The 12,007-nt window shown below is 40.0% G+C and overlaps 1 protein-coding gene across 15 annotated transcripts in view; it reads right to left on the bottom strand.

Annotated features, from left to right (window-relative positions):
• JAKMIP3 (Janus kinase and microtubule interacting protein 3) overlaps nt 1-12,007 on the bottom strand; it is an 86,962-nt gene that overhangs the window by 54,657 nt on the left and 20,298 nt on the right. The gene's annotated exons all lie outside the window — the stretch shown is intronic.

The raw sequence follows: 12,007 nt of genomic DNA on the forward strand, positions 1-12,007 counted from the left end.
TTATCTTGTTTCCTCCAAAGAGATGATGCAATGAAACCAAAACAAAGGAGATTCTGACTAAACATTCAGAAAAACTTCCTTTTTTTTCTTTATTCATTTTCTATTTTACATCTATACAAGTCATACCTTAGTCTTACACAGACTTCCCGACTTATCTTCCATTGACATCCTATTTCATATCCTTAGTTTGCTACATCTCCTTATATCATTTGGAAAAACTTTCTGAGAGTAAGAGCTGTTTGGCAATGAAAGGGACTCTTACGAGAGGTGGTGGGATCTCCTTCCTTGCAAGTTTTGAAGCAGAGGTTGGATGGCCATCTGTCATGTATGATCAAGTTGAAATTCCTTCCAACTTTAAGATTCTATGAGTCTATGATTTTATATGAAAAACTGGATTACTCCCCAGAACCACAGTGAGAAATATGCTTTTCCAGGTTCATGGGAATATGAATTTTAGACTTGGGTTAGAATGGATGATATTTTAATGTGGAGGCCTGGGGCTCCTTGGAATAAGACAATGGATGTAAAATAAGGTGTAGAGTTTGCAGGTGTAGAGTTTAATGTTCAGGTTCTTGTCTTCTCTACAACCACGAGCAGGGTCTTGTTTGTGCTGCTAGGATCCTCCTTGTCCTTTCAGTCTGGTGTTAAGTCCTGGGATAGACTGACCTGCTATTAAACCATGGCTTTCTGAAACACCGGCTTGCAGCTATGAATGGATCCCTTACAAACATTACAGATGCTTTCCTCAAAAAGCCAGGCCCTGAATCTTCAACCTATGCAGGAAGGCTTAACCACTGTCAAGAAAAAACTGACAATAAGATATACAATGATGTGCATTCTAGGTGCATCCTGATGCGCACAGAACACAGGAAACCCAATAATAACCCCCCATTGTTTAATGCTTGAAAGCTTCAGGCCTGGAGAACATGTGAATGTGAATTTGTTATACTCAATAGAGATGAACGTAAAATGGATTTCTTTTCCTGCCTGTTCATATCAGTACACACAATTACAGTGACAAGAAAGTCAATGTTAAGAGGGTATTATGAAGCTGAGAAACATGTTAACTGTATAATGAGATTTTCCACTAAGGAAATTGGCTTCTCCTATCATTCGCTAAGCAGCATGCCTGGCTGGTGAGTGGGTGGGGGGGGGGGATGGAGTCCTACAGAAAGATTAATATGGAACTCTTTAATTAAGCCTTTTGCAAAGGAATGGAATATAATGAGAGAATACATGGATATCACCATGTACAATACCTGCTGAAGTATAATAAATATAATATAATATAATATAATATAATATAATATAATAATATAGTGATCTGAGACTGCATGCATTGGGCTTCCACAATTTTTCTTTTTCATAAAACACTCCCTCTGTTAATGTGAAGCAAATCCATAAAGCTGCATTGTCCTGGTTCTCAAGAATCAAGATATGCATACAATATTCATTTACTTATTTATTATATCCACATCCCATCATTCTTCCAAGAAGCGCAAGGCGGAGTACATGGTTCTGTCCCTCCACATTTTATCCTCACAACAACCCTGTGAGGTAGGTTCGGCTGCAAGACTGTGAGCTTCATGCCTGAGCAGGGATTTGTAGCCTGGTCTCCCAGGTCCTAGTCCAACACTCCAACCATCACACTCAACACTGGTTCTCAATATTTGAGTTAATAGGTAGTGGTTTACATCCATATTGCATATTAATGCTGAAACTAGGAAACAGAACCCTAAATATAAAAGTAAATACACAGGAGTCAATCAAATGTCCTCAACAGACTCACTCATCCAGATACTAAATAAGATAAAAAATTCCTTCCAGTAGCACCTTAGAGACCAACTAAGTTTGTTCTTGGTATGAGCTTTCATGTGCATGCACACTTCTGCACACGAAAGCTCATACCAAGAACAAACTTAGTTGGTCTCTAAGGTGCTACTGGAAGGAATTTTTTAATTTTATTTTGTTTTGACTATGGCAGACCAACACGGCTACCTACCTCTAACTCATCCAGATACTGATTCTACTAAGAGGCAGGTCAGCAATATTAGCAAATGTTACTCTAAGAGAATGTTTATCTTGTCAGCTATAGGGCTGGAAAAATAGGAGAGTGGCCAAAAAATACAACCTTAGGAGGAAGAAAAAGTGAAGATATTTGCTAATCTCATATCACTGTAATTTGGGACACTGTGATGATGTCAACATTGTGACACCACAATGTTGACATCAGAATTGGTCTTGAAGAAAACAGAAAGATCAGTTTGTTTCAAGATAATTTTTATTTATTGGGTTTTAGAATGAATACTATTATAATATTAATCCATAGTCATTCTTCACCCTGGAGAGTTTTTCTTTTTTTCTTTAATTACTCCATTGGCACAAGTTAACAAACCGCCTGAGGTCATGTAACTTCTGCATTGCTTTTAAGAAAAATACCTTGTGAGACTTGTGGATTTTCATGGCTGTTGATACTTTGAGGTGCTCCTGTCTCTGTACAAAGCAACCAATGTATTGTCCGAACTGGATCAGAATCCTGCACTTTCGCAGACAGTGATGGTCCAACCCTCCCATTAGGTAAACTGAGGAGGCCACCTTATGCAGCTGGTTTTGCATGTCATAAAAGGGTAGTAAATTGTTAGTAGTTTTATTCATTGTGACTGGTTGTTGTTTTTTACTGCCAGAGACCTCAAGAGGTACTTGCAAAACTTTCTGATTGATTATTATTGATTGGCCAAGCTCAATCAATAATTCTGGAACAGACCCCAAATCAGTAACTCTGGATGTTGACACAAGAAAAAGCACACCAAAACATGTTCCCAGATTTTGGCATGGGAATATTCAGCATTGTCAGCAATAGAAGATATAGAGAAAGAATTGGAGGAAAATGGGAAAGTATTCTGCAGGCATCTTTCTGATAGGGGACATGTAGTTTTATGCATACAGGGGAAAGCATTGTTGGAAGCTATGAAAGAGTTGGTGTTTTCTTGTTGTTGCCCCCCCGCCCGGCCCTGCATAACTGTGTTTTCTCTTCTTCAAGCCTCAGCTTTGTTATATATGAAGAATGAGAGTTGTGTTTGTTTGTGCATGTCTGCGCTCATAGATGATTAATCAAAGCCATCTGGACACTGGTGGACACATGCCAGTAATAAAAGAATATTGCTCCCAGATGCCACATGCCAGAGAATTGCCATGACTAAACTCCAGAAATGTATAGCAAAACTTCTCTTGAGAAGGTTTTCATTGACAAACCTAGCCTACATAGATCTGGACAACAAAGAGACCACCACAGGCAAACTATTAGCAGTCCAATTTCATTCTCTGCTATCTCAATTTCCACTTATAATTCATTTTACAGAAATAAGAATGAGTCATGCAAGGGAGGGTGCCTAGCCAGCCATCAGTATTACCCCTTAGGACAGTCAAACAAAACAGTACGTTTCTCAGCAATAGGGAAAATACATTATGTATACGATAATGCCTCTCACATTGTGTCAAAGATGGTGGCATGAATAATGCATCACCCAGCACTGCCTTGAGTCAGATTCACTCTTTTTGCCACCTGCCTTTAAGTGGAGATCAATCCCTTCCTGCAAATCCGTCAAAGCATTTCCCAAGCCCATTTTGTGTAATAGCCCCACCAAATGACAAAGGTGTTATATCCTGTCTGCAGGTAATAAATAAAAAGGGGGGGAGGAATAACCTTAATAGGAGGCAGACATAGCTATTATATTTGCTCTTCTTTTGAAGGCATCGATCCAATATATATTTACTTGGTTCTCAGTTCCCACTGAACTGAAACTTTACAAAGTGGTGCCTGAGTTTGCTTTCTCCCTTCCCTCCTTTTTCCCCTTCTGTGTGTCTTCTAGATCATAAGCCTACAGACAAGGAGCGTCTTTTTGCTCATCTTGTAAGCTACACTGGAAGCCTTTTGACTAAAGAGCAGGGTGGAAATGTTTTAAAACACACACACACACACAAACACAAAGGAGGCTTACTTCCGAGTAAACATGCACATAGGATGGCACTGTAAAACAAGGCTGGATGTGTGTTCTGCATCAAGAAAGGGAATTCCTCAACTTCCATGAATGAAATAAAAATTATGGAAGTTGGAGCGAAGTACAGAGGCTACATGCAGGAGGCGGGAAAAGGAAATCAACATTCAAGTGAAAGGCCTGAGTGCCAGATGCGCAAATCTACGCTCAAATATTTATTTGACTATTTATATCCTACCCCTAATTCAAAGACTTTGGGGCAGGTACCAACAAGTTACAATAAAAAGATTATCAGTACAACTAAATCCTGAAAAGTCACTCAAAGACAAATCAGGAAAGATTCTGCAGCAACTTCCAAAAAACCACCTCTCGAATGGGTATCTAAATACTGTCAGTGTGAGTGCCAGGGTAATTTGGTGGCATCTAACTTCGAAAACCCCAACTACCTCTCCCAGCAGCTTCATGTAAAGGTTGAATAGCTTGGCTTAGGGACAGAATACAACCCTAAGAGACCCATTGCGGACAGTTAAGGGAGAAGTTGTATGACTGTAGACAGTAAGTGAGATCAGGAAAGGGATATTTTGCAGGAGTGGGATATTTTGCAGGAGCTTTTAATGGGGAGCAATAGCAAATGATCATAGAACTATGTCTACTTGAAGAGTTTCATTCATGGCAGGAAGAAAAGAACATTATGGTATAAGGGCAAATTGCCATTTCAGACATGCTGCTATGCTTGTGGAAGCTGTGCAGAGCCATTGTGATGTTGCTTGCAGAGTGTTTGAGACACACCAGGGAGAAGTGGCTGCAAATCTCCCATTCAGCTGAAAAGCTCATTGCATGGCTTTGAGCCAGTTCACCATCCCTTGACTTCATCCATATAAAATTGCATAACCCAACATATGTCAGCTTCGTAAAAGTTGGAAAACAAGCATGATGAATAAATAAATATCTCCCCTCACTCTGCAGTTGTCTTTTACCTAGGATCTCCTTTGCCAGGAATTTGTTTCCTCGCATAAGGCATCCAGAACGACATTCTGCTAAGAATGGAATATTGTCATGTCCACTGCATGGAATATAGTCCACTGCATGCCACCCATTTAAAAACCGCTCTTCAACTCTGTCAGCATTTGAATTGTAAATTAGATTTATCTGGCTCCAACTGAGTAAAAAATCAATACCCATTTGATTAATGGATTTCACCATCAAGAAGATCCCCTGAAACAGCAGAGCTGATACCTGGTGGGAATTTGTGCAGAACACAAATGGGAGAAAGCAGCCTTGTTGGGTATAAGGTCTGAATTAATGAGAAGCCTCTGTTTGTAGCTTTACCATAACAACCACAACCAACCTGTACTTGCTCACACATATAAAAGGCATCACTTGATATTGCAAGTTATCAAGCGGTGAACAACTCCTTAAAATAATATAACATAAAATAATGATTGACTTGAAAGATAGAGACGGCCTCTCACTTCCAGACTTTACATTGTATTATGAGGCAGCATGCATTGTTTGGTTGAAGGATTGGATAAAATTAGAAAGAGAAGAAATTCTCGATTTAGAAGGACATGATAACAAATTTGGCTGGCATGCATATTTATTCTATGAGAAAGATAAAAATCATAAAGGGTTTCATAATCATATAATAAGGAAAGCTTTGCTAAAGGTATGGAATAAATACAAAGATACCAAAAATAAATACAAAGATACCATAAATACAAAAATACCAAAAATTCAGTCTTAATCATGTTTTTGTAGCATCTTGTCACAGGAGCCCGTGCGGTTTCGTTTTTTCAAAGTAATGAGTTTTGTTATCAAAATTGTTTAGGTTTGCTAACCTGAGTTCAACAAACATGAAATAGTTTGGGAGGATTCTCCCCCTACTGCTCTTTATTCTTTTGGTTTGACTTTCGTAGCTTTCTGTAGTTTCTATAATTAATTTCCCTCTGAGGAAACAGACTCCATCCAGTGAAACGAGAAAGAGCCGGCATCTCGTTAGGGTTTTTGTTATGAGGGTTTTCATTTGAGTTGTATATATTCTTGTCTAATGCCACTTAGTTGTTTAGGGGCCCTCACCCCAATTTTTTGGAGTTGCGTTTAGTTAAGTTTGGTTTATATCTTTACAAAATCTCCATCTCGTTTCAAGGATTGTCACGGCTGAGTATTTTATACTTTTTCCCTTTCAGTCTCTCAACCTGCCCCCGCGGGAAGTTTTCGTAACAATTATATCCCGTGACTGTCTTTCTGTTTTTTCGCTAACAAAGGAAGAATGGCAAGCTAAACTTATGGACTACGCGGAACTGGCTAAGCTGACAGAGAGGATACATGAGAGAGACAACATTGATTTCAAAAAAGAGTGGGAACTATTTATAAACTATATAAAAAGACAGTATAAAGATTTGGACTCATTGGCAGGTTTTGACTAAATTTGACTAAACTATATAAGAGGCAAAATCAGCAGGACATAGAATTTGTTTAATAAACCAATACGAAAATACGGGGGAAGCCAAAGAGGGGGGAGGGGAGAAATATGGATATATAAATTATTTGATTAAGATTTGTGGAAAATTTGTTGTTATAATTTGAAAATTCAATAAAAATTGTTAATAAAAAAGTACAACTCCTTAAAAGTCAGATAAGTGTGTGGGCTTTTTACAATTAATCTGTTGGTAAAGTCAAAAATATCATGTTTTGAGCATTCCATGAGGACATAGCAACTCACCCAATAAAAAAGAAGGACTTTACCAACAGATTAATTAATAGCTAACATGTATTTTACTTCAAGGATTGCTCCTCCCCCTTTTCTTTTCTTCAAAATAACAAAAAAGCATTTTTTTAAAAAAAATGCAAATCTGTGTACTCTTTAATATCTGATAACTATAGCAGGTTTCCTAAAGTGGCATTTCCCATGTGCATTTGTTTGGAGTAGCAAGCAGGGGGTATGTTTGAGAAAGAAATCAGGAATATACAGGTATATTTGACCAAATATACCAATTGCTTTATTTCTGGAGCTTCCATTAGATGTCCTGAGTTCAAGTGAAACTTAACAGGCTGTGATGCTTACTAAAAGAAAGGACACATGTACCTACTATCCCCATTTTCTCTGTCCCTGTCCCTGATAAATCACTGCTTTGAGGGGCAGAATGTATTGATGAATTTCTATTAGTGCAAGCTGCTAGACATACTTTTTCAGGATTTATCTCTCTCCCCAATGCATAGTCAAATCCATCCATCTTGCCTCTAGTATTGGTAAACATTTATGAATGACCACATTACAGTGAATGGATGGCTACTCCGCACACTGCAGCCAGCTGGGATACATTTTCTATTTTTGGCACTTGGTTTTCAGTTATACATTAATATTGTGCTTCTTCTGTTTTAATGCGTCCTGTACACCCAATAACTTTGTGTAAAAGGGTCCCGAAAAGTGGTCTGCAAATACATGAAATAAATAACCAAACAAGAATTGAAAATATCGTGGTCTAACTAGCTGCTAGAAATGCTTACATGCTTAACTAAACAATTGAAAATTCTGCTTTGGGAGTGCAGAAAAACTCACTGACTTTGCTGCCTCCCTTATCTAGGACTTTCTTAAGATAACATAATTGACAATCAATATGTCCTGGTGAAAGTCTAGTCAAAGTTTTTGTTTGGGATTAGCACATGCCCAGCAACAGATTGAGAAGACACGTGCTTGATCCTGACTGACCTGAATTTCCACCCAAAAGATAAATAAATCCCCAGCTGTTCTTTTCAAAATCTACTCAAATTTGCAGAACTGCAAATAAATTCCTGACCCTTCTGCAAAACACTTAAATGCAAAATAATTTGAAACAAAGCAAAAGAACTTACAGCCTTGCAAGTCCCTGTGTATCTGATGAGCAGAGATCAGGGCAGGGGACACCTATAGTGGCTTGCCTTGGTCTTTGATGGCACCAGTCTCCAGGGGCTTATCCTTCCCACTTTAGTAGCTCAGCAGCAGCAGTGCCTACTGACAGGCACCCTGAGGCAATAAGTATGTACTAAGTTTGCTTCTAGAGACACAGATCCGACCCCATTACTCAATCAGAATAGGTCTTCTGCCATGCACACACATGTGCAGAATAAGTACAGGGTATAGCTCATAAGAGGGACACGGGTGGCACGGTGGGTTAAACCACAAAGCCTAGGGCTTGCCGATCAGAAGGTTGGCGGTTCGAATCCCCATGACGGAGTGAGCTCCTGTTGTTCGGTCCCTGCTCCTGCCAACCTAGCAGTTCGAAAGCACATCAAAGTGCAAGTAGATAAATAGGTACAGCTCCGGCGGGAAGGTGAACGGCATTTCCATGCGCTGCTCTGGTTCACCAGAAGCAGCTTAGTCATGCTGGCCACATGACCCAGAAGCTGTACACTGGCTCCCTCGGCCAGTAAAGGAAGATGAGTGCCACAACCCCAGAGTTGTCTGCTACTGGACCTAACGGTCAGGGGTCCCTTTACCTTTATAGCTCATAAGAAGCCAAATACAGTGGTGCCCCGCTAGACGAATGCCCCGCTAGACGAATGCCTCGCTAGACGAAAAACTCGCTAGACGAAAGGCATTCTCTAGCGGAAGGCTGTCTCGCAAGACGAATTTTTCAATGGGCTTGCCTCGCAAGACGAAAAATTTTCCGATCCCCCCCCCCCGTCAAACTGCTCTTCCCCTGTTGGTGCTTTGCAAGACGGAATTTTTGCTATACGACAGCACTCGCAGAACAAATTAATTTCGTCTTGCGAGGCACCACTGTATAGCCAAAGGATGAATATTGGAATGGCATCTTACATGCATGATTAACAGAGACAATGACAGTCTTGTGGCACCTCAAAGACAGGCAGATGTATTGAGACATAAGCTTTTATTGGCTACAGCCCTCAGCTGGCAGATATTAAACACATGAGCAGTTTCAAAGAATGTAGGGCCATGAATTACAAGAGCTACAAATTTCTAGTTACTTTTTGGTTGTTTGTGGTTTTGCCCCAGAGAGGTTTTCGATGTTGCAGGGAAAAGTGATTATTTTATAACTGATATTTTAAATCTCTGAGTAGTGGCAGATAAAGGATATGCGTAATAATAGAAGAGATTCGCTTCAATTTTGCTCACTAGTATGTTCTAGCAAAGTTTTACATATGAGGCACATTGTATTTCTTTGGCTCCTTAAAACAAAGGGTTAGCATCTAATACTCTGGCTCATCTTACTTAGCACTTAGTTTCACATTTGCATAGGTTGCAATTTTGTTGGGTTGTAGCACTTTGTCACTCATGATAGGTAATTATTGTCCCTTCCAGCAATGTATAATTACCAGGGAATGGTACATTTTCCATGTTTGCCCAGTACATTATGCACATTTACATAGTGCATATTTTTAATCCTACTGGCAATTTAGAGAGAGAGAGTAGGTATCGTGAATTACACAGAAAGGCCAATATTGTTTTAGCGCCTCCTCCCCCCCCTTATTAAATAAATTGTAAACATGCAATTTCCTGAGTGAGATATCTATAATTAGGCTGTTTCTTTTCTTGTAAAACAACAAGAAGTCTCAGCCCAAGGAAAATGAACAATATATCCATTTAGCGAATTTATGTACATTTTTACAGTAGTGCATTGCTCACCAGCAGTTTTCATTAAGTATATAATAAATACGAAATATGTACAGCTTTGTAAATTAGATGAGAATCATTTGTTTCTGTAGATGTGTGTGCATTTGTGTGTTTGCATTAGGGCAAACCCATAGAAGCTAAAAAGCTAGCTGTGGAAGTAATGTGGAAGACAGCAGGCAATGGGGCTCCCGTGGTGCCTGGCACAGCTACTGCCCAACCCACAGTAGGGTGTGAGCACTTCAAAGGTGTGAGCTCCAGATGAAAGGCTGCGCATCAGAGACAGCCAAGGTACCAACACCCTAAGAGTCACATGCAAGGATCCCCATATGGCCTGGAATAGAGCCACAGAACTTGCCAAATGGTGCTTCTCCAGCCTCCCCAGTCCACATTGCCACAGATTCTTCCTTCCCCATCATCTCTTACTTCTGTTTGTCTCTGCCTCTCTTCATATCCAAGAAAGTATGGTGCCTTTCCTCCTAGTTATCTCACTCACAAGAAAAGCCTTGCTGGATCATGCCAAAGACCCACCTACCCCAGCCTCCTGTGGCCAACCAGATGCCAACAGAAAGCCTGGAAGCAGGACTTGAGAGCAACAGAGTCTTATCTGTTTGAGTTAAAACTCTCTTATTGGATTTGATTAAAAGGACAATTAGAACAATCTACAAGTTGGAAAGAGGAGCAACCTTGGCACCATGCTAAGTTACTATCATCATGCAGAATGTTCTTGTAGAACACATCTTTGCACTGTGAAAACCAAAGCATCCTTGCCTGGTGCCAGAATTCTGACAAGGGTGATGCCAGGTAGGCCTCCTTGGGAAGAGCATGCTCTAAACTAATGGTCCATTGCCATCATAATTATCATTGCATCCAGTCCTGGACACTGCAGTTAGAGATAAATGTTGACAAACTGCAATGCGGTCAGAGAAGGGCACCAAAGATGAAAAGATAATCGGAGACTTGGTCCTATGAGGAAAGGTTGGAGGCACCGAGAATGCTTACCTTAGAGAAGAGGTGATTAAAATGTGATTCGATTGCCACCTTCAGTTATTTCAAGGGCTGTCATGTAGAGGATGGAGCAAGATTTGATTTCTGTTGCTCCAGAGCAGCCTTTCTCAACCTTTGATCCTCGAATGTTGTTGAAGGATGACTCTCATCATCCCTGAGTGCTGGTTCTGTTTGCTAGGGATGATGGGAGTTTTAGTCAAACAGCATATGGGGATCCAAATTTGAGAAAGGCTGCTCTAGAGGGTAAGGCCTGTGGGTTCAAATGAGCACTTGGGCCTATTGGGGAGGAAAGGTGGGACTACACTGCAGAGGATTGGACTAGACGTGCCTACCTGTTGGAGCCTCTGGAAAATATATAACAAATTTCATGCCAACCTGGAGGCCACTGAAAAAATCTGAATATCTGGAGTGGCTCCTACATTCACTAAAAATATTATTTGCTAATGGCTTTGTCGGGTTTTCGAGTAATGAAAAAAAAAACCAAAATATAAAACAGCAGGCTTCTTTCACACAGCAAATCAATCAAGGTAGAAAACAAACAAAGCAATTATAAATCCTTATTTCCCCCCCCCCTCGGTTCTTGACAAAAAAAAGATACCACTTGTCCAATATGAGGCCCTTAGGGCAGCCTGCATTTTACAGCCGACCCCTGAAAATATCCATAGCTCTCCCTCCCTTTTATCTGAATACATCAAATTACCCTTAAGATTCAGCCCTTTCATTTGAAATCAATGACTCAGTAATTAAACGTAATCAATATAAACAAAGATGACATTCTAAGACACTAATGATGTTCATAAATGTATTTTAAACAACTCAAGAATAAGCCTAAATTACTACTTAACTTTCCAACTCCATAATTTCTTTCCTGTTGAGAAACAAAACACAGCTGGGTGTCAGAAAGAAAAACAAGACAACATCTAGCCAAACCAACATTGACAAGCTTTCAATAATCTGAATGAATTTCATCTTTCCTTAAATGAATGATTTTATAATATTAAATGGGGAGCGGGAGACAAATTCTGGTCCAAACAGTGTCCTACAGCCTTTGAAAGCTCACAATAGAGAAAAGACAATAGGCAGCTGGAGTTTTCCCAGTGATCCAGGAATGTCAAACCAATGCCTTTGACTGGACCTAACCGTCCAGGGGTCCTTAACCTTAACCTTAACCTTTTACCTTCTAGATGTTTGGGACTACAACTCCAATCATGCCCAGCCTCATATGACTGTCCTGGCTGGTAGTTGCATTCCAAAACATCTTGTTGGCGAGGGCTGACTTAGTATAAAATTTTAGCTATGTTCCATAATTATCATTTTTTGACTGGGGACTTGAAAGGGGGAGAGAGAGAGAGAGAGAGAGAGAGAGAGAGAGAGAGAGAGAGAATATACCACA

Source organism: Lacerta agilis, chromosome 5, assembly GCF_009819535.1.
Source record: "Lacerta agilis isolate rLacAgi1 chromosome 5, rLacAgi1.pri, whole genome shotgun sequence".
Taxonomy (NCBI): domain Eukaryota; kingdom Metazoa; phylum Chordata; class Lepidosauria; order Squamata; family Lacertidae; genus Lacerta; species Lacerta agilis.